We start from the raw sequence: 20,029 nt of genomic DNA, 5'->3' as shown, positions 1-20,029 counted from the left end.
GTCAGAGGAACCATGACCCAGTGATCACATAGGGTCCAGAATTCACAGTCCTGACTTGGACATCACAGGTGACTCTCTTCAAGGAAAAACAGATGTTGGTAATCTTGGTATACTGATTTTCCTGTTTGAAATGGAAATAAACCCTATTTTAAAAGAGACTTAAATAAATTTTATACAAATCTATTTAAATTAAAATGTGAAGTATCCTAAGGCTTACTTATGGTATAATTTACCACAGACAGACAGACACACACACAAAATAGTCATTAAAAATTAATTTCTCCAAAGTGCGACATATTTTATGTACTGTTGCCAATAATATTTTTTTCTCTAGAGTTTGAAGGGATAACCAGAGTGTACTGGTTAGGACAGGCTAGGTTATACTGTCATAACTAACAACCCCCAAATCCTTTAAGGAAGAAAAACTCATTTCTTCTCTCTCTACATGTTCATTGTAGGTCAGTGGAGAGACCATTTCTGTTGTCTTTATTCTAAGAACCAGGCTTAAGGGCTCAGCCACTGTTTTTGTGCTTCTACCACTGTCAATTGCCAAGGAATGTACTTACATCCTGGTTCTTCTAAGCTTTTTCCTAGAGGTAACAAACAAGACTTCTGCTCACGTTTCACTGACCAGTGCAAGACACATGACTACATCGGACTAAAGGAGACACAGACGTGTAAGTCTATCATAAGTTGGGAAGGAAAACTGGAAATATTTATAACTAAGCACATGCATTGGTGAACAAATAACACAAGCTTGAGACTACCACTTAAAGTCAAAACACTAACATCTGACTATGCCAGGGAAGAAGGCTTCCTTGGGTGATTCTTTAAGTTCTGAGCACCTGTGGCTCTTACTGGATCATAACTGTTTCTGCTACAACCTGCTAAGAACCCCAAAGCTAGAATAAAAGATACCTGCCTCCATCTTTGTGGTAACAATAATAATTACACTAACAATAGCCACAATTCTGAACAGTTAATTACTATTTTATTTGTCAGGCAGTATGTTAAATAAACGTTTTATACACACTACATAATCTTCTCCTGACAATTTTGTGAAGTAGGTATTGTCATTATATCCCAATTTATAGATAAGGAAACAGAGGCACAAATAGTATAAGGAACTTGTCCAAGATATTCTGATTCCAAACCAATATTCTTTAACTACTATGATCTCCTATGAATTAAGCCTTAGAATATTATTTTCTACACTATAGTATTTTGGAATTATTTTAAAACATAATAAAAATCTTTTTTCTTTTTTTTTTCCTTAGCAATTTTCACTTTTTTTTAACTCAAATTTTTTGTTAGCTTAGTTAAAAGAAAATCTTGGGATTGCTCGATATCAAGTTTCTGCCCCCAAAGGAAAAAATCATAATAAAACTATCGGTGAAATTAATGCTTATGGTCTCTAAACACAATCACAATTCATAAAGTTTAAGAAATCTCGAAGGATCAATTCAATTCTCCATCAAAGACTCTAAAATGACAGTTAATTTATTTTTTGTGTTTAAATTTTTTCACAATTTTTCTCATATGGCTCTGGGCAGATCAGATAAATACCCTTCTTAAACACAGCTCTGTTGGAAAAGCCTAGAAATTAACATTTACTTTCCTGTTTAAAAATGCAAATAGAAGAGTAGGAAGCACTCAATCAGTTATTACAGAGAAGATATTCCCACCATTAACACTAACCTGTTACAATGAAAATGCACAGAAATACACCTAGAGGCAAGCCGTCAAAACACTGTGATGACAGCAGCTCCACTGCAATTTCTCTTTTCACTACTGTTGTCTTACAAACCCAACCTCTGAAATGAAATATCATACGGGAAGTGAAGAAACCATGAAGCAAATGCAATAATAATCGAAATGCATGTTGACTCTGGAGTTGGAAAGTGAAAACCTACTTTCAAAATAACTCATAATTAGAAATGTCAGAGATTATTCTTTCTTCCCTTACACACACCATCATCAACAAAATGCATAGCTTTCTAGAGAAAACACAGTTTCAAGTCTGAAAGACACCATACTCAGAACCCTTGACCTCTCTTGCTCATTTCTTAGTCCAGGGTGGATTTTCTTTAGATCAAATTGATTTTAATGACCAGCCAGCAGCACTCAATATAATTAAATATATATAAAATTACAATGCAGAAATGTAGCACTGGTTGTCTAAACTAAATGCCATTCTTAATGCTTACCAGGACCTGGTATAATTGCTTACTAGGACCTGTTGTAATTTCTTCTGGAATCATTTGTTTAGAAGGTGATTTTTTGCTTAGTCTCACGGCAGCCATTTTGTATTTTCTTCCAGGACTCTTTCTCTAATCTACCTAGATCATGACTATCAACAAAAACAAGCTTTTCATTTGTGTATATGCGTATGTGTTTGTTTTTCTGAAAAGAGAATGCATGGAAACATAGTTCAACTCAAAGCTGTGTGATCTCGATAATTTTGACTTTTTTGAGCCTTGATATCTTCATGTACAGGATGGAAATAATATAGCGGCAGACTCTGTTGACTGCCCACTCAATAATCCTTCACCCTTCATCCTTGTTAACTGAGTCAGATCTTTTGTCTGGGGTCTGGTGACCACGTTCTTCAGAGAGGCAGGGCTGTGCCATGGCCTCACAAGAAAACAAATGAGCCAATTTCAGCAGTTCTGCTGGCCTTGCTACTTACTAATAGGGAAGGCACAGTGAGTTGTGAAGGTGAATTCTGCTGTGGGCAGCTTTTCTGTAACATTAAGAAGAGGTATATGGGCACTTCACTGTGCCTCTAGTGAAACTGAAATCAGCCTATAATTTTGAAAATGTAGTGGAAGCCATCTCAGCACAGTGAAGAGAGCTGGCCTCAGAAGACAAACCAACCTGCTCAGGATGTCAGAATAGGAGGAGAGAAAGATTTAAGGTTGCTAGGAACACCGTCCAGCTAGGAAAAACACTGGAGTCACCCTCCTTTCAGGAGGTCCTCAATATATGTCCTATTGTTTACACTGTTTTGGTAGGGTATTCTTTCACCAGCATCCAAAAGTATCCTGGTTGAAAAATATTGTAAAATATTGTTCTTATCTCATAGGATTACTTTAAAAGCTAACGGAGACATAGAAAACAAATTTATGGTTACCAAAGGGGAAAGGAGGTGGGGGAGGGATAAATCAAGAGTTTGGGATTAACAGATCTATGCTACTGTATATAAAATAAACAAGGTCCTACTGTATAGCACAGGGAACTATAATATCTTATAATAAACCATAATGAAAAAGAATATGAAATATATATATGTATATCTTAATCACTTTGCTATCCACCAGAAACTAACACAACATTGTAAATCAACTATACTTCAATTTAAAGAAAAAGCTAACGGGAAACAGTAACATATATAAAGTCTGCAGTACGCAGAAGCTCAAACAGAATGCTCAACAAATGCTAGCTCTCGACTTGATTCTTGAAATACACTGATCTTCACTCATCCGGACATAAGTGAGTGCATGGTACTGTGTAGTTTGATTGACTCCCCTGTAAGGTTTTCCCTGATTCCCCCAAGTATAGTGAAGGGCAGAAGTCACTACTTCCTCTACTTTCTTCATTTAAGAGATCATACCAAAAAGCTAAGGTGATTTTAAACAGTAAGATTGGTGTTTAATTCCGACAACAAGCTCTGTAGTGCTGGTGGCAATGTAAAAGAATATTATTAAACAGAGTAGTCTTTTGACTACTCTGACTACTAAATTACTTTGATCTAAATACAATCTCACCCACATATGCTCAATAGAGAAGCCAAGTGTTCTGCATTTGGAGTCTACCTAACTAAACTGAAAAGCTGCTTTCAGCAGAGGAAAGACATTCTACTGATTCTTGCACAGGTGTGTGTGAAAAGGGTCACACTTCAGCTGGAAGTCCACCTCACCCTTATTTCAGAAAGATGCCTGTACTTCCTGCTTGGGAACTCTCTCCCCAAAGCTGCTTACATGGCTTACTCCTCACCATAATACAGGTCTCATTCAAATGTCATTTCAGAGAGGCCTTCAGGGATTACCCAACAAAAGTAAAATCGCCATGACTACACCATCATATGCACAATCTCTATCATGTAGTCTATTTCTATCTTAATCCACCTCAGCACTTACCACTGCCTGGTATTTTCTTGTATTGTAATTTGTTTTTGTCAGTGGAGTCCAATCCTGGCTGATTCTGATTTAATTAGTCTGGGTTGAGGTTGGGCCACAGGTATTTTTTTTCAAAGTACCTCTCAGTGATTTCTAATGTGCAGCCAGATCTGAAAACCACTGATTTACATGTTTACTGGATCTCTCCCAACACTACAATATAAATTCCAAGAAAACAAAGAACTGGCCTGTTTTGTTCATCCAAGTATCCTCGCCCTTAAAGGCCAGAAGGCATACTGCAAACATTCAGCTAAGACTTGAGGACAGACTAACTATATTGTCATTTTATCAGTATTTGTCTGTTTCCCCAGTAGTTTATGAGCTCCTAGAATATCTAGCCCACTCTGCATCAAAAAGTAAGTGACCCAAGAAAGTTCATCAAACAAATGACAAACTGCATTTGTGAACCCAAAGGCTTTCACTAAAAAAAGAGGCAAAAACCTCACCAAACCCACAAATACATATGAGTTGACGAATGTGTTAATAAATTAGTTGGGAGGAATACTTTTACAGTATATATGTATATCCAATCACCATGATGAACACTTTAAATATCTTATAATTTTATTTGACAATTACACTTCATTAAAACTGAAATTAAAACCAAACAAAAACACAAGCTGTATTCATGTGCTGTAAGGAAGACAAAGATGAAACTGGGTGTGGCTGCTGTCCTCAAAGAGCTTGCAAAAGAAAAAGAAAAAAGACTGTCATTGCCATTATACACACTAGAATGCACTAATGGCTGAGAGAAAAGAACAAAAGACTTCAGGGGAAGTAAAGACTGCTTTCTACTGGGGAAGGAAGAAACCAAGGAAACTTCATGGAAGAAGTAGCATTTGAACTGAGTCTTACAGGATGAAAGGAATTTGGTGAGGCAGAGAAGCAAAACTACAGAGGTGAAGTATATGAAGTATAGAAGGGGAAGCAGGAAAGTTCTTCTAAGGAGAGGCAAGAAAACAACCAATCAGCCCATCTGGAGGTCAGGAGAACCAGAACTAAGACACCAGCTATCAACATGGGAAAGAGCAGAGAGTATCAAGGTATGTTTCCAACGACAATGCAAAGGTCTGAGCAACTGAATCCAACTTGACTGGTGACGAAAACAACGGAATTGAGTTTTCCTCCTTGAGGGACTAAGAGAATGGGGGTGTCATTAACAGTCATGGAGTCAGGTGAAGAGCTGGTTCTGAGTGGGGAAAGGCAACGGCAAACACTGATTCTGGCCTCAGTTTCAGAGGGAGGCGTGTTCTGGCAAGTTCGTAAGGTGCTTGATGTGCAAACTTAGAGTAAGTTAGAGATCAGGATGCAGAATTAGATTTGGAACTGCTCTCCACCCCTGTGACAATGACAGAAATCTTAGAAAAGGATTTGATAAAGGAAGAGGGAGAAATTAAGTGGCAGAAGAATCAAATCTTGAGAACACTCATATTTGAGGTGCAGAACTTAGAGTTAATGGCAAAGTTGGGAGCCTTCAGACAGGCATGAAGGGTGGGAGAATATACCACCCCAAAATGTGTCTCTTTGGTATAAGAATTATTTTGAGCAGATTATTTTGGGAAATAGAAGAAATTATGAAAACAGACTAGATTACATTTTTGTAAGGGAAATTTACATTTATAAAGGAAATCTTTATTTGTAAGAATGCCTCCCTCTCTGGTCCTAAGAAAGAAGGATAATTAACTTGATAGAGACTCTAGTCAAAGGACTGGCACCAACTTAAATATGCGTATCAACTCTTAACTCTTATTTACCTCAATTTTCCTGGCCACCTCCCCATAACTGACCCCCTCCACTCCTCCCTCTCAATTTTGTCTTTAGCTCAAGGTGGTATTTAAGCCTGAGTTCTAAATTGCTTCTGAGAGCTACTCATTCTTCCTTGGTATCTCCCATGTATAGATGAGGTATTCAAGTTAATAAAGGTCTGTTTGCTTTTCCCTTAACCTTTTGTTACAGGCTTCCTAGAACTGAGAAGGGCGAAGGGAAAACTATTTTTCTTCCTGTACAGGTAGGAAGAAAACAAAGTTAACAAAGGTTACCAAAGTCAAAGGGAAGCTCTGTTGGCAACAGGTTTATTTAAATTTTAGTTATAGTGTAAATTGACTTCCCTGGTGGCTCAGATTGAAAAGCGTCTGTCTACAATGCGGGAGACCTGGGTTCGATCCCTGGGTGGGGAAGATCTCCTGGAGAAGGGAATAGCAACCCACTCCAGTATTCTTGCCTGGAAAATCCCATGGACGGAGGAGCCTGATAGGCTATAGTCCATGGGGTCGCAAAGACTCGGACATGACTGAGCGACTTCACTTACACTTTATAGTGTAAACTAAGCAAGTTTCAATGATCAATGCAAAGAAATAGAGGAAAACAATAGAATGAGAAATCTAGAGATCTCTTCAAGAAAATTACAGATACCAAGGGAACATTTCATGCAAAGATGGACACAATAAAGGACAGAAATGGTATGGACATAACAGAAGCAGAAGATATTAAGAAGAGGTGGCAAGAATACACAGAAGAACAATACAAAAAGATCTGCACAACCCAGATAATCGCGATGGTGTGATCACTCACCTAGAGTCAGACACCCTGGAATACGAAGTTAAGTGGGCCTTGGCATCACTACAAACAAAGCTAGTGGAGGTGATGGAATTCCAGTTGAGCTATTTCAAATCCTAAAAGATGATGCTGTGAAAGTGCTGCACTCAATATGCCAGCAAATCTGGAAAACTCAGCAGTGGCCACAGGACTGGAAAAGATCAGTTTTTATTCCAATCCCAAAGAAAGGCAATACCAAAGAATGCTCAAACTACCACACAATTGCACTCATTTCACACGCTAGCAAAGTAATGCTCAAAATTCTCCAAGCCAGGCTTCAATAGTATGTGAACCGTGAACTTTCAGATGTTCAAGCTGGTTTTAGAAAAGGCAGAGGAACCAGAAATCAAATTGCCAACATTTGCCGGATCATCAAAAAAGCAAGAGAGTTCCAGAAAAATATCTACTTCTGCTTTATTGACTACGCCAAAGCCTTTGACTGTGTGGATCACAACAAACTGTGGAAAATTCTTCAAGAGATGGGAATACCACACCACCTGACCTGCCTCTTGAGAAATCTGTATGCAGGTCAGGAAGCAACAGTTAGAACTGGACATGGAACAACAGACTGGTTCCAAATAGGAAAAGGAGTATGTCAAGGCTGTATATTGTCACCCTGCTTATTTAACTTATACTCAGAGTACATCATGAGAAACATTAGGCTGGAGGAAGCACAAGCTGTAATCAAGATTGCCGGGAGAAATATCATTAACCTCAGATGCACAGATGACACCACCCTTATGGCAGAAAGCAAAGAAGAACTAAAGAGCCTCTTGATAAAAGTGAAAGAGGAGAGTGAAAAAGTTGGCTTAAAACTCAACATTCAGAAAATTAAGATCATGGCATCCAGTCCCATCACTTAATGGCAAATAGATGGGGAAACGGTGGAAACAGTGTCAGACTTTATTTTTTTGGGCTCCAAATCACTGCAGATGGTGACTACAGCCTTGAATTAAAAGATGCTTGCTCCTTGGAAGAAAACTTATGACCAACTTAGACAGCATATTAAAAGGCAGAGATATTACTTTGCCAACAAAGGTCCATCTAGTCAAGGCTATGGTTTTTCCAGTAGTCATGTGTGGATGTGAGAGTTGGATTATAAAGAAAGCTCAGCACTGAAGAATTGATGCTTTTGAATTGTGGTGTTGGAGAAGACTCTTGAGAGTCCCTTGGACTGCAAGGAGATCCAACCAGTCCATTCTAAAGGAAATCAGTCCTGAATGTTCATTGGAAGGACTGATGTTGAAGCTGAAACTCCAATATTTTGGCTACCTGATGCAAAGAACTGACTCATGGAAAAGACCCTGATGCTGGAAAAGATTGAAGGTGGGAGGAGAAGGGGACGACAGAGGATGAGATGGTTGGATGGCATCACCGACTCAATGGACATGAGTTTGAGTAAACTACAAGAGTTGGTGATGGAAAGGGAAGCCTGGTGTGCTAAGTCCATGGGGTCACAAACAGTTGGACATGACTGAGCAACTGAACTAAACTGAACTGAAACAAGTTTGCAGGCAGAGGAAAGGGTCAATAAAAGGAAGAAACAAATATGTAGGAAGGAGATAGAATTATTATCAGAACATAGCCCCCTAGAAAGTAAAAAGAAATGAACCAACAAATTCCAAGTAAAGAGTTGACTTCTGGATTGAAAGAAAGGCTATGCTAATACAACCTAGAAAGGGAGGAGAAGGAAATGAAGGAAACTATGATAAATTTTGAGGTGGTAAAGAATGAGCTTGAAGACTTCCATAATACATACATTCTCTGAAAAACAAAAAGTGACCTGCAATGAAAAAAGGAAGTGGGGGTTTGGATATCATTGTTTTCATTGAAAACGCAGAGTGGAGTAAAAAAGTGAAATAAAAAAGAAAAGGATTTTCCAAAAACAGCAAAGTCCTTGCTGCTGTTGCAAGGACTCTGAAGTGAAGCCATCACCTCAGTTTCCAAACCCTCATCTTCAGTTCTATTGCCGGGTGACTGGGGCAGAAGATCATGGGAAAGTATGACCCTGACAACCAGGCTGACAAGGGGACAAATGGAAGGCCAAAGAAATGGGGCAGAAGGGTCAACTACCCAGTTTTTCTAAATCTTTCAAACATTAAGAGCTGACCATTTAGACATATTTGCCAAGAGATAAAAGGGCTGATTCTGTTTTGTATCTTCACTTCTAAGAAACACGTTACTACTAGAGTTTGAGAATTGAACTCTCTCTTTTTTAAAGTTTAATGAAGTCCTCTGGAGATTCTGAACACTGTATGAACTCTACTCCCATTAAACATAACTCATTTTTTTTAACATAAGAGTTTTAGGGAACCACATATATTTCTAATGCTCTTACCTGAAAATCTGAATCTCAGTTCCACAGTGACATCTTTACATGTGAACAAATTTGAACAGAGAAACATAGCATATAAAATGTAAACATTACCTTCCTCTTTTTAAACAAAATAATATGGTATTCCAAACAATTTTTAAAGTGACAAAGTATAATGACTTTCTCTAAATCTTTTCTCTATGATGGAGGAAAGTAAAATGGAAATTGAATTGAGAAATGTATTAATCAATTGTGCAGTGCCAGAAAGGTAAATTCTGGGTCTATTTTGTAATCCATCATTGAGGGGGTGATACAGGATAGGTTTGTTCCCAGGTAGTTTTTAGCTCTACCATTCATTCCATGATGTCCTAGCCTAGACTGGGACAAACACTTAATCCAGCGCTGCAATTCCCCTCTCCCATCTGGGTATAGTAAAGCCAATCATAGGTCTTCCCAATAACTGTAGAATCAACAGATTTGCAAATTTTAAAAAGTTGGGGGCCATTATCCAACCTCTTCGCACACACAGAGAGTGTATTACAAAAAATTAACATACACATTAACAGACAATCTTTCAGGAGCTCTTCAAACCATTCAAGGTCAACATCTTCAACCACACCATCTCAGGTATCATTGCTGTTCATCAGAGTCCTCCCTAATCATTCTGCTCAGATGTCCTCAGCCCCATCCATACCCTGCCTCTCTGGTTTTGGAATAGAGAGTGAAATGTGTGGTGGAGAATGAAACACAGGGTTCTTTATTTTAAGATGTGAAATGTGGATTAGGATCACATTTCGTCAGTAGAAACTTCTCTCAGAATCTGTTGTTGTTTAACTACTATAGCCCCTTTCCAAGATTAACCCTCTCTATTAGAAAAAGTTCGAGAAAAATTTAGTACTGTAATTGAACTTGCTACCTGTTGGGCACTTTTTTCTCCTGAAGCTAATGTGTAGAGACTAGGACTAGAAGTGACAGGTCCCTCCTGCCTCCTTTGTGGCAGCCTCGCCAGCAGGATCACTGGTCTACAATAATGGTTTGAATTTTCACTACCCAGTTCTTGATGTTACCAATTATGAGGATCTATGTAGATCTTCTTTCTCCTTTCCAGTTTAAAAGTTACTTTTGAGAGAAGTATTTCACTTGGGCAGGGGTAATATTGGTGCATGCAAGAGATTAAACACAAATATTACAGTCATGATCTTTCTGACACACCATGTTAAGAGATGCCACCGTTTAAATACATCTCCTTTAAAACAACCCAATTTTAAAAAATGGGTAAAGGACTTGAACAAACATTTCTCTACAGAAGACAACAAATCGCCAATATGCACATGAAAAGACATTCAACATCACTAATCCTCAGAGAAATGTGAATTGGGACCCGAATGTACTGCAATGGAAATACGTTGTGTCCGTTACATCGTGGTGCCTGCTCAGTTGTGTCTGACTCTTTGTGACCCCATGGACTGTAGCTGCCAGGCTCCTCTGTCCATGGAATTCTCCAGGCAAGAATACTGGGGTGGGTTGCAATTTCCTCCTCCAGGGGATCTTCCTGACCCAGGAATTGAACCCTTCTCTCCTGTGTCTACTGCATTGGCAGGCGATTTCTTTCCCACTGGTGTCACCATAATTGCTATGGAAAACAGTATAGCCATTCTTCAAAAATTAAACACAGTTGCCATATAATACAGCATTTAACCCTTCTGGGCACCCAAAAAGAAGTGAAAGTAGGGACTCACAGAGATGTTTGTACACCCATGATCATAGCAGGATTAGTCACAAAAGCAAAAACAAGGAAGTAACCACAGTGTCCACCAATAGATTAATGGATTAGAAAATATAACATACACATAAAATGGAATATTATTCAGCCTAAACAAGGCATAAAATTACAACATATGTCACAACATGGATGAACCTCTAAGACATTTTGGTAAATGATTTAAGCCATCACAAAAGGACAAATACCACATGACTCCACTTATATGAGGTACCTAGAGTAGTCAGATTCATGAACAGAAGGTAAAATAGTAGTTGCTAGGGGGAGGAGGGAATGGGAAAATTACTGTTTAATGCAACAGATTTTCAGTTTGAGAACATGAAAATGCTCTGGAGATGGATGGTGGTGATGCTTACAACAATGTCAACATAATTAATGCCACAGAATGGCATACTTAAAAATGGTTAAAGTGGGAAATTTTATGTTTTCTATATATATTTAACTACAATTAAAATAAATGTCTCCTGGAATCTTTGAGATAGTGGCAAAGATTAAGAATAGACTAACTTTTCCTGATGCAGGAGAAAAAAGGACATGAGTACCTACTATGTACCTGACAGGCACTCACAAATCATACACAAAAGCAAAAACCAAATAAAACCATAACATGGCAAACAACGATGAAAAAATACCTTGATTATTAACCCTTCTTTACTGCGAAGAAAGCAAGGTTCATAAATTAACGTACAAGGTCAAGGAGTAAGAACTAGTGGTAGTATTCAAAGGCAAATTTGCCTGCCTCTCAAAGCCTGTGTTCTTTTCACTCCACCATGCTGTTTTCTGCTCCCACAGTTGTCTTTGAAGAGGCTTTGTGCTTTGACTATAGAGCTTTTATACTTAAAAGTTGAGCCTGCCTTCTGAAGTACGCTAAAAAAGTCAGTCAACCAAATGCATTCACTAGGAGCCCACCATGAGGCCCAGGACTGGCCAGGAAATAATGCAGTCGTGTTTCCACTCTGCCATTAGCCATATGGCAGGGGAAAAAAACACACACACAATTAAAATTTCAGTGTCGGCTGACTCCAAACACTCTGGACAAAAGCAGTATGTCTTTTTATATTCTGTATGGCCAGAAGAAGTGGATATAGTCCCATTTTACAGGCTAGGAGTTTCTTCATCTTTTTCCTAAACCTCCTACCATCATAGTTACTGATCTGCTGTTACTCATTCATGTTGTGCTTCAAGTAGGAATTTAATAATTAAGAAAATGTTTTGGGCTATGCATAAATAGGGATCTCTTGTTCAACATCTTTTTAAAACAGAGCACGGGGTTTCTGGACTCCCCTGTGTCTATGACCCAAGGTTTCATTTTCTTAAAATCTTTTATGAAACACAGAGAGAAGTAAGGCAGATTGTCTTCACATCCCCACACAAAGCAGGGTGTTGGCATTAGCTAGTGAATCCAGACTGTAGATGAGTAAGTACCAGAGGGTGAGTCCCATTTTCATTCATATAGCCCAGACTCCCAACTTTCCATTTCACGACAGACAGCTCGAGCATATAGCTCCAGTTAGGGGCATTCTGGATCCAAGATCCACCCAAGATCTCTTCTTTGGGAAGATGATCTTTATATATTTTACTCTAGGAGACATACAGGAACTGGAGCCATGGAATACGTGGCATGACTTGTTTTGCCCACAGGTTTGATTAAATTCAACAGATCTGTCAGGGGAGCTCCATGGTTTCAACACCAGTAATACACTGCCTGTTAGTCATCAAAAATAAGCTCAGAAAATTAGACATTTTCTTCCTTAAGGACCCAAAAATTCTTATTTCTGAAATGTGCTGTTACCCTACGTATTTTGAGAAGCCAAATCAATTTCATAAAGATGACATTAAAAGAAACTTCACAATTGAGAATGATAAAAAAAGAAGCATATACACTCTCCATGGCATATTTAGTATTTAAAACCCACATTTAAACAATTTATGAGTGTCTAAATATGACCTTTTTATTATTTTTACTTCACTATAAGCAGTTCTTTCTTTCCTTTGAAAATGTATCTCCTTTCATTCTAAAAATGCAAGACAAAACGTTTTTATCAATGATCCTTTATTGCTGAACCATACTTCTTATTAGAGACAAAGGTTAATTTTTAAAATCAGGCTATGTTGGGATATTAAACTCTTCCTCCTACATACCCTGCGAAAAGAATCTCACAATTTCATTTCTAATCCGTTAGACCTATTTACTGCACTTGTATGTAGCATTCACAAATATGAACAAGCCATGGCCACAGACTCCTAATAAGAAGACCCATTGCTCAAGAAAATCAAAGAACAAAAATCACGTTCTGATTTCACGATTTTGTCCATGCACAGCATATGCAGGTAAGGAAACAACTCCGGCAACACTTTAACATGTTGTCCCTTACTGAGGCTAATGTGTACCTTGACCTAGAGCTGATAAAATCTATATAAACATAAAATCCATATATACACTCCTATCTGATTCTAGACAAGTTAAACTCGCCCCACTCCTTTGAGAAAGGATGCAACTTTAGGATAAGACCTACTGGCAACTGATAGCTGTTTCTAGGGTTATCCTGAGAGCAGCTGCAGAGCGCAGAGAGAGGAAGACACCGTGTTTTAAATGGTAAATACTGCCCCTCACATACGCAATTCCAGCCTTTGTTGGCAAATTCTGAGTACAAAAGAATTTACCCTCCCCAAACAAACAACATAAAAAGCCAAATCACAATCCTTATGCTGCAAAACAGACCACTCCAGTGCTCTGTGTAAGAAAGATAATGCAATTAACATTTTACACCCCTTACACCCCTGAAACAGGACTGCGACGCTCAGATGGTCAGCCCACAGCTTCACAGCCCCCATTGATTTCGCCTGGGCTCTGCTTTTCTTACAAGAGAACTCTGCAAACAGCTTCTTAATATTTAGCGTGTTTTCCTGATGAGTCACGGAAGCTAAGCACTAATGAGGATTATTTCTTCAAACCAAGGTGTCACAAATTTGGTCCTTCTCAAAAGTCCTCCTAACAGAACCCATCCTGATCATTTCCTCCCATCCCCGAACAGTGTGCCTTTCTTCCCTTCGAAATCTGCGCTTAAAACCGCTGGCGGTGGTCATTTTTCTCACTTAACAAGGAGCAACACGAAAAGCGTTTCCTTTACCTTGGCTCCCGAGGCCGGTCCGAGCAGAGTGGCTCTCCTCCGCCCTCCGCGCCGCCGAGTGCAGGCGAGCTCCGGCGCAGCCCGCCCAGCCCAGCCCCGCAGTAGTAGGAGCTGCCCACTGCGCGGCAGCCGTAGTGAGTCTGTGTAGCAGCAGCGCCTGCAGCCCAGGGACTAGTCCCCACCCAGCTTTGTCTTCAATCATCGGTCTTTCTACAGGAAGCCGCGCATCTCCCACTTCCTCCTCTAGCTTGCTGTGAGCTGCTTACTTCTTTCCCTCTCCTTCCATTTCAGGGCTCACTGGAGCCCTTTCCCTCCCTCTGGCCGATGTGACTAGAATCCTCTTCCCCCTTTTGTTCCAGGTTGCTTTGGTCTTGTCTGTCCCTTCCTCCCCAGCATTCCCTCATGCTTTCGGCCCCCTTCCCCGCACACAGTCTGCTTTCTTAGCTGGAACTTGGTTTGTTGCTGCTGCTGCTGTGGGGCTGAAGGGTCCGCACCCCTGACCACATTCTGCCCCCGAGATCCAGTGCCAGCCTCCATGGCTTATCCTGATTTACTGGGGTCCCTACCAAGCCAGTGAGCTGGGAGCTTGCAGCTTCTTGCTGAAACACTTCTCTCTGTGGCCAACATTCCCGATGCTTCATTTCTCCAAGGCCCCACTACCATTGAGCTCTGATTTAACCCACATGCTCAGAAAAGAATGGCCCTAATATGTATTTTTGTGGGGCATAGGAGATAAGCCAAGTCCTGAAATGCTACCTGTGACCTAGTAGTGAAGACATATTCCCTGAAAGATTCTCAGTAGTGGGAAGGAACGAGGTGGGGCTGAATGCCGGATCTTCTCACCCCAGAAACAGAGCCCTCTGCCCTACACTAGCAGGACTAAAAGGACCCTCAGCATTCTCTTGGCCTTTCCCTTCACTTTAGGAGGTGGTGGAGTGTTAGCAATAAGGGGAGAGACTGCAGGCAGGCTGCCCACCAGTATTTGAGCCCAAGCTGTCATTACTGGCTATGAACTATTTAACCTCAATGTGCCTCAGTTTCCTTATATGCAAAAATAGAGGTGATTAAAGTCACACCCCATGGCACTAGTGGTAAAGAATCCACCCGCTGATGCAGGAGATTCAAGAGATGCAAGTTCAATCCCTGGGTCAGGAAGATCCCCTGGAGGAGGGCATGGCAACCCACTCCAGGGTTTTTGCCTGGAGAATCCCAAGAAGAGAGGAGCCTGTCGGGCTACAGTCCATGGGGTTACAAAGAGTTGGACAGGCCTGAAACAAGGGAGCACAGAGTCACACCCCACAGCAGAAATTTGAGGATTAAATGAAATGATGCACAAAATGATGATAATATTTTCCTAAAACATAAGATATGTTTGATATATAAGAGCTCTTTTTGTTTTTAGAGGACACAAGCTCAGAGATGGTGAGTAACTTTAGCAGTCTGCAGCCAAACCAGGACCAGCACTTGGCTTCCTGATTCCCCATAGTTAGTATATTCACCACCAAACCTCAATGCTCTTGGGGCTCTGAATTTATTCATCTTGTGAGTCATTCTTCCTCATTATGAACACAAGGTGCTTTGGGGAAGCTACAAATTAAATACAGGCTGAGGATAGGGGAGGGAGGAGTCCTTCTAGTGTCCAGGCAATAGTTAAGAAACTTCTCCTCAAGAATCAGTGCTTGGAAAGCTATTATTCCTGGGCAACAGAGTAAATTCTCAACTCTACATTTTAACCCAGCCTTGCCTTACCCCTCTAGCAAGTAAACTAACAAGGAACATTGGAAAACTAGGGCTGATGCAGGATAACTCTATCATCAGGGAAGTCACCAGGTGAGGCTTCCTATCCCACCTAGAGGACCACAGCACATTAGCCTGGAAGATAGAAAATTCAGTTTCTATGAAATGTTCTGAGACAGTCCCCAGGATACTCTTTGTTTTGATTTGATATTCCATGAATAAGAGTTTGCTTATTTCTACCTAGAAATCTTTTATCAAAAAGGACCCTGAAATCAACTCATTAACATCAGAAAATTATGAATGGATTGTTTCAAGATTTTAAATGGGAAACTACTTTTGAACCACCAGTAACCAGAATTATAGCAGGAGAGGATTGCATTAAATCCCCACAGCCTCCTATAGCCCAATGATCAGACATAGACTACCTCCAAGTCAGGAATCTTGGTGCCAAAGGTTATTGGAAGCTTTTAAATGAAAATTTAAATATATATGATATCAAGTCTAAGATGAATGAGAAGCACAAGTATGAATGGTTGGAGAGATTATTAAAACAAATCTTTGGTCACTTTTAAACTAGCAGTGAATGCTGGCATGAACTCTGGATTCAAACAGGTCTCTTTTTCTTAGTGTTGCTTAAATCATCTCTCCCACCCTTCTTACTTTCTATCTCTCAACCATGAGAGTGGCTGGTCCTCATCTTTATGTCTACAGAGGGAAATCTCTTTCAGACACTAAAGCCTCTAGGAATTTGGCCTTCTGCCTTCTGATCAGTTCTTCCATCTCTGGCCCCAAGACAGTGGGTTAACCTGTCCATTGCTAGAAAGTAGTAACCAATCTCTCTTCAAAGCTAAAAACTAGATTTTAAGATCTTTTTCTGTCATTAATCTCATTGCTTTCAATGGATTCTAATAGCTTCTTTTTCTGGAGAGAAAGAAAAATGGGGTATAGATGGGTCAAGAGAGATGAACCTAGTTCAGAGCTCTTAACACAATCATGGGAAATATACACACTGAGTCTGCAGGGTGTCCATTTCTTAGGAGATACAATTACATCTCACGGTGACACGTTCACACCATCAGTAAATGACCATGAGCCTACACATAAGACAGAAGCCTCTAAAAATGCTTCAGCAGTCATCAGTGGCTCTGTTTGTAGGCATGGATACCTTGTACTTTTTACATTTACTTGGCAGAGAAGGTGGTAAGGAGGCCATGATTTTGGCCTGTTATCTCTACTGTATTATTGAGCATTCTAGCTGGATGCTCCTTGGAGTTCTTTAATATCAACATTTCCCAGATTATATACATTGCCTCATCCAAAGCTTGTTCCTCTTTCTATATTCTCTATTTTATGCAGCGAGGAATACAAACCAGTCGCCCTCAGCAGGAATATAAGAACAATGCCAGAACCATCGTCTTTTCAACCCTAAGTCTGGTTTTAAAGTTCCTCATCCTTCATACCCACCATGAAACTAGCTCTTCAACCAAACTCCTCCTGTCTATTACCCTGGGCAACAATGCTTTGGTTTTCCCTAGATGACTGCAATGCTTTAATTTTTGTCTCCCTACCTCCAGTCTCTCTTCTAAGACATAATCATTAGAAGTACATCTCTAAAATGAAGAGGTGAGCAAGTCACAGCCCTGCTATAATTCTTCAGAATCTCTCTTTCTCATTGCTTGCAGGATACAAATCTTAATTCTTTTGCATGGCACAGTAGGCCTCTTATAATGGCACCCACCTCCATCCCAACCTTATTAGCTAACCAGTTACAATCTGATCCACATTCATGGCTTCTCCTGGGGTCGTGCTCGTCTCTCCTCCACATCTTAACACATGCTCTTCCTTTCACCAGAAGCCCTTATTCTTTCCTCCATTTTGTCTGTTGGTGACTCGCACTTACCCCTGTAAACTCAGCTTCTCGCAGAAGCCTCCCCTTACCATGCAAGCAGGGCTATCTTCCTTGCCTCACGAGCACATGGCCTAGCCTCTGTTTCCATAACAGCACTAACTGCAGTGTTTTAATGAGTTATGAAAGTCCATCTCACTCATCAATATTAGCCCTAAAGGCTAGGGCCATGGTCCATTCATTTTTACTTGTCACAGAGCAGGTACTTAACAGATGCTTGTGTAATGAAAGAACATCATTGGCAGAGATTCCAAAAGTGCTCTTGTTTTCTTTTGGGTGCATGGGGGAGAGGGGAAAAGGAAGTTTCTGATTTGAGAAGTTGGTCATGGGGTAAGAAACAAGAATCGCTCTACTGTTTTGTTTTTTTTTCCCCCAAATTGTCTGCAGAAAGGCAACATACATATATTCTGAGTATTTGTACTCTATGTAACCCTGAAGAATCTGGGGTAACTCCTGGTTTCATTTCTGCACTGAATTGCTTATAAAGAAGCACAATGAAAATGTAATTTAGAAAATAAATTTTAAAAAGAAGCAGGAAAGAAAAAAAAGAAAAGAAAGCTATTATTTACTTGCATTTCTGGAAAAACTTAAAAGAGACTAATTTATAAGCCAGAAACCCTTGTCACATTCCCTCCTGCATTTTCTGACTTGCCAACTCACAGCTGTCCCCAGAGCCCCTCAGTCTCCAAACTCCCTCTCTAATCTCATTAAATACTATTCCTCCCTCTGTCCTCTCCCTTCGCCTTGCCCAACTATTTCTTTACTATTCTGCTTGACTTGCCTTCTCTGGCTAAGCCCTCTCTGCTTTTCCGTCCATGTCTCAGTCTGGATCTGTCTCCCCCTCCTTATTCTGTTGTTTTAGGAAGGAACCAGAAACTACCAACACTGCAGCTCCTGGAAGCCATGTGTAGGCTGAGCTGGAGAGGGAAAAGCAAAACGGGAATAAGAAGGTGAAGTTGTATGTTAACAAATCCTGTCCACTTACATGCACCAATGGTACACTTACTGGCTTAATTGTGGTGCTGAATAATAATCAAGAATAAATAAATGAATCATTCAGCATTATCTTATCATAGAAAATCCAGAATTCCAGGCATTTCTTGGATTAACTGGAAGAACAGAAGTCTCTCTAAAGGCTTTTTTTTTTTTTTAAAGGCATAATCAGGATCTGATCTGTTTATCACATGGTCATTCCCTCCCCCGAGACATCTGAGCCTAACCCCAGCTGCTAGGAGCCAAGGAGACGAATCGTATTAGGTTCATAGAGAGTCAGGGGTCAGGGTGGATAGAACTAATGTTTCTTGAGAGAGTGGCTGACTCTCACAAATGGGACATGTTGGTCTCTGCAGTGAATCCCAGCCCAAAAGTTAATAGGACAAGGGGTTTGCCGAGGGATGGCCACCTCTTCTTCCTCCAGAGAAGCATGAATTCTCCTTTCCCTTGCACTAGGCAGGGCTAAATGCTCCCCGATTTTCCCCTCAAGTTGCCTGACATGTCACCATGACTGAACCCATTTGGGTTGTTAACTCAAGTGTCTGTATGTTTGTACTACATACAGCCCTGGGGTGGTTGACAGGGATCCATGAGTTCAAGAAATGAAAAGATTGAGGGCAAGAAGAGAAGGGGGCAACAGAGGATGAGATGGCTGGATGGCATCACTGACTCAGTAGACATGGGTTTGAGCAAACTCCAGGAGATAGTGAAGGACAGGGAAGCCGGGCGTGCTGTAGTTCATGGGGTCACAAAGAATCGGACACGACTGAGGATAGAACAACAGCTACAACAAATACAAGTGTTGATGGGAAGGGAAGGCCAGGGGTGTGGCTCAGAGGCCAAAGATAGACAGGAGCTGAGGGGGACTGGAGGAGGGCGAATGGTGAAGCAGGAGATCTTGTTGAAGAAGACACGGGGTGTGAAGGGACAACGGCAGGAAGCAGGCAAGAGATGGGGAAGTAGTCAGAGCTGGAAGCAGGCAAGAAAGAGCCATGCAGCCACAGAGGCCTGGCTGCGGATCCAAACAGCTGTGCACGGGGAGTGCCTGGCCAGCAAGAGTAGGGACAAAGGCCAGGTACTCCCTGAGCGGATGCCGCCTGCTCCTTGTCTTCCCGGAAGCAGGAAATGTTTCAAACCCTCCACCAGCGGAAAGTAGAGCTGGGCTGTCCATCAGGGTGATGAAAGAGTTTAAACCAAATGCATTCTTACCATAAAAACAAAGCATGATTCTGCAAAACACAACTCATCCCCTCTAAAAAGTCTCTGAAGAAACAGAAACAGCAGGAAACAAGCAACAAGATCAAGAGGAGGGAGTCAGCAACCAAGTAAGCAGAGGTTAGAGAACCCTGCACACGAGCAAAGCCTGGGAAAAACAAGCCTTTGCAAAGGTCAGAA

At 40.6% G+C, this 20,029-nt stretch overlaps 1 protein-coding gene across 3 annotated transcripts in view; it reads right to left on the bottom strand.

Annotated features, from left to right (window-relative positions):
* Window positions 1–14,187, bottom strand: part of GNG2 (G protein subunit gamma 2) — a 122,870-nt gene extending 108,683 nt beyond the window's left edge. Inside the window, exon 1 of one of the 3 annotated variants that reach the window (XM_043471673.1) lies at window positions 13,999–14,187. The gene's annotated coding sequence lies outside the window, so the exon portion shown is untranslated. Of the gene's footprint in view, window positions 1–13,644; window positions 13,721–13,998 lie in introns of those variants that run through there. The other 2 variants (XM_043471674.1, XM_043471675.1) reach the window with 2 other exon arrangements.
* Window positions 14,188–20,029: the final 5,842 nt, after the last annotated feature.

Source organism: Cervus canadensis, chromosome 6 (assembly GCF_019320065.1).
Source record: "Cervus canadensis isolate Bull #8, Minnesota chromosome 6, ASM1932006v1, whole genome shotgun sequence".
In the NCBI taxonomy this organism is placed as follows: Eukaryota; Metazoa; Chordata; class Mammalia; order Artiodactyla; family Cervidae; genus Cervus; species Cervus canadensis.
This window is presented reverse-complemented; position numbering and strand designations above follow the sequence as displayed.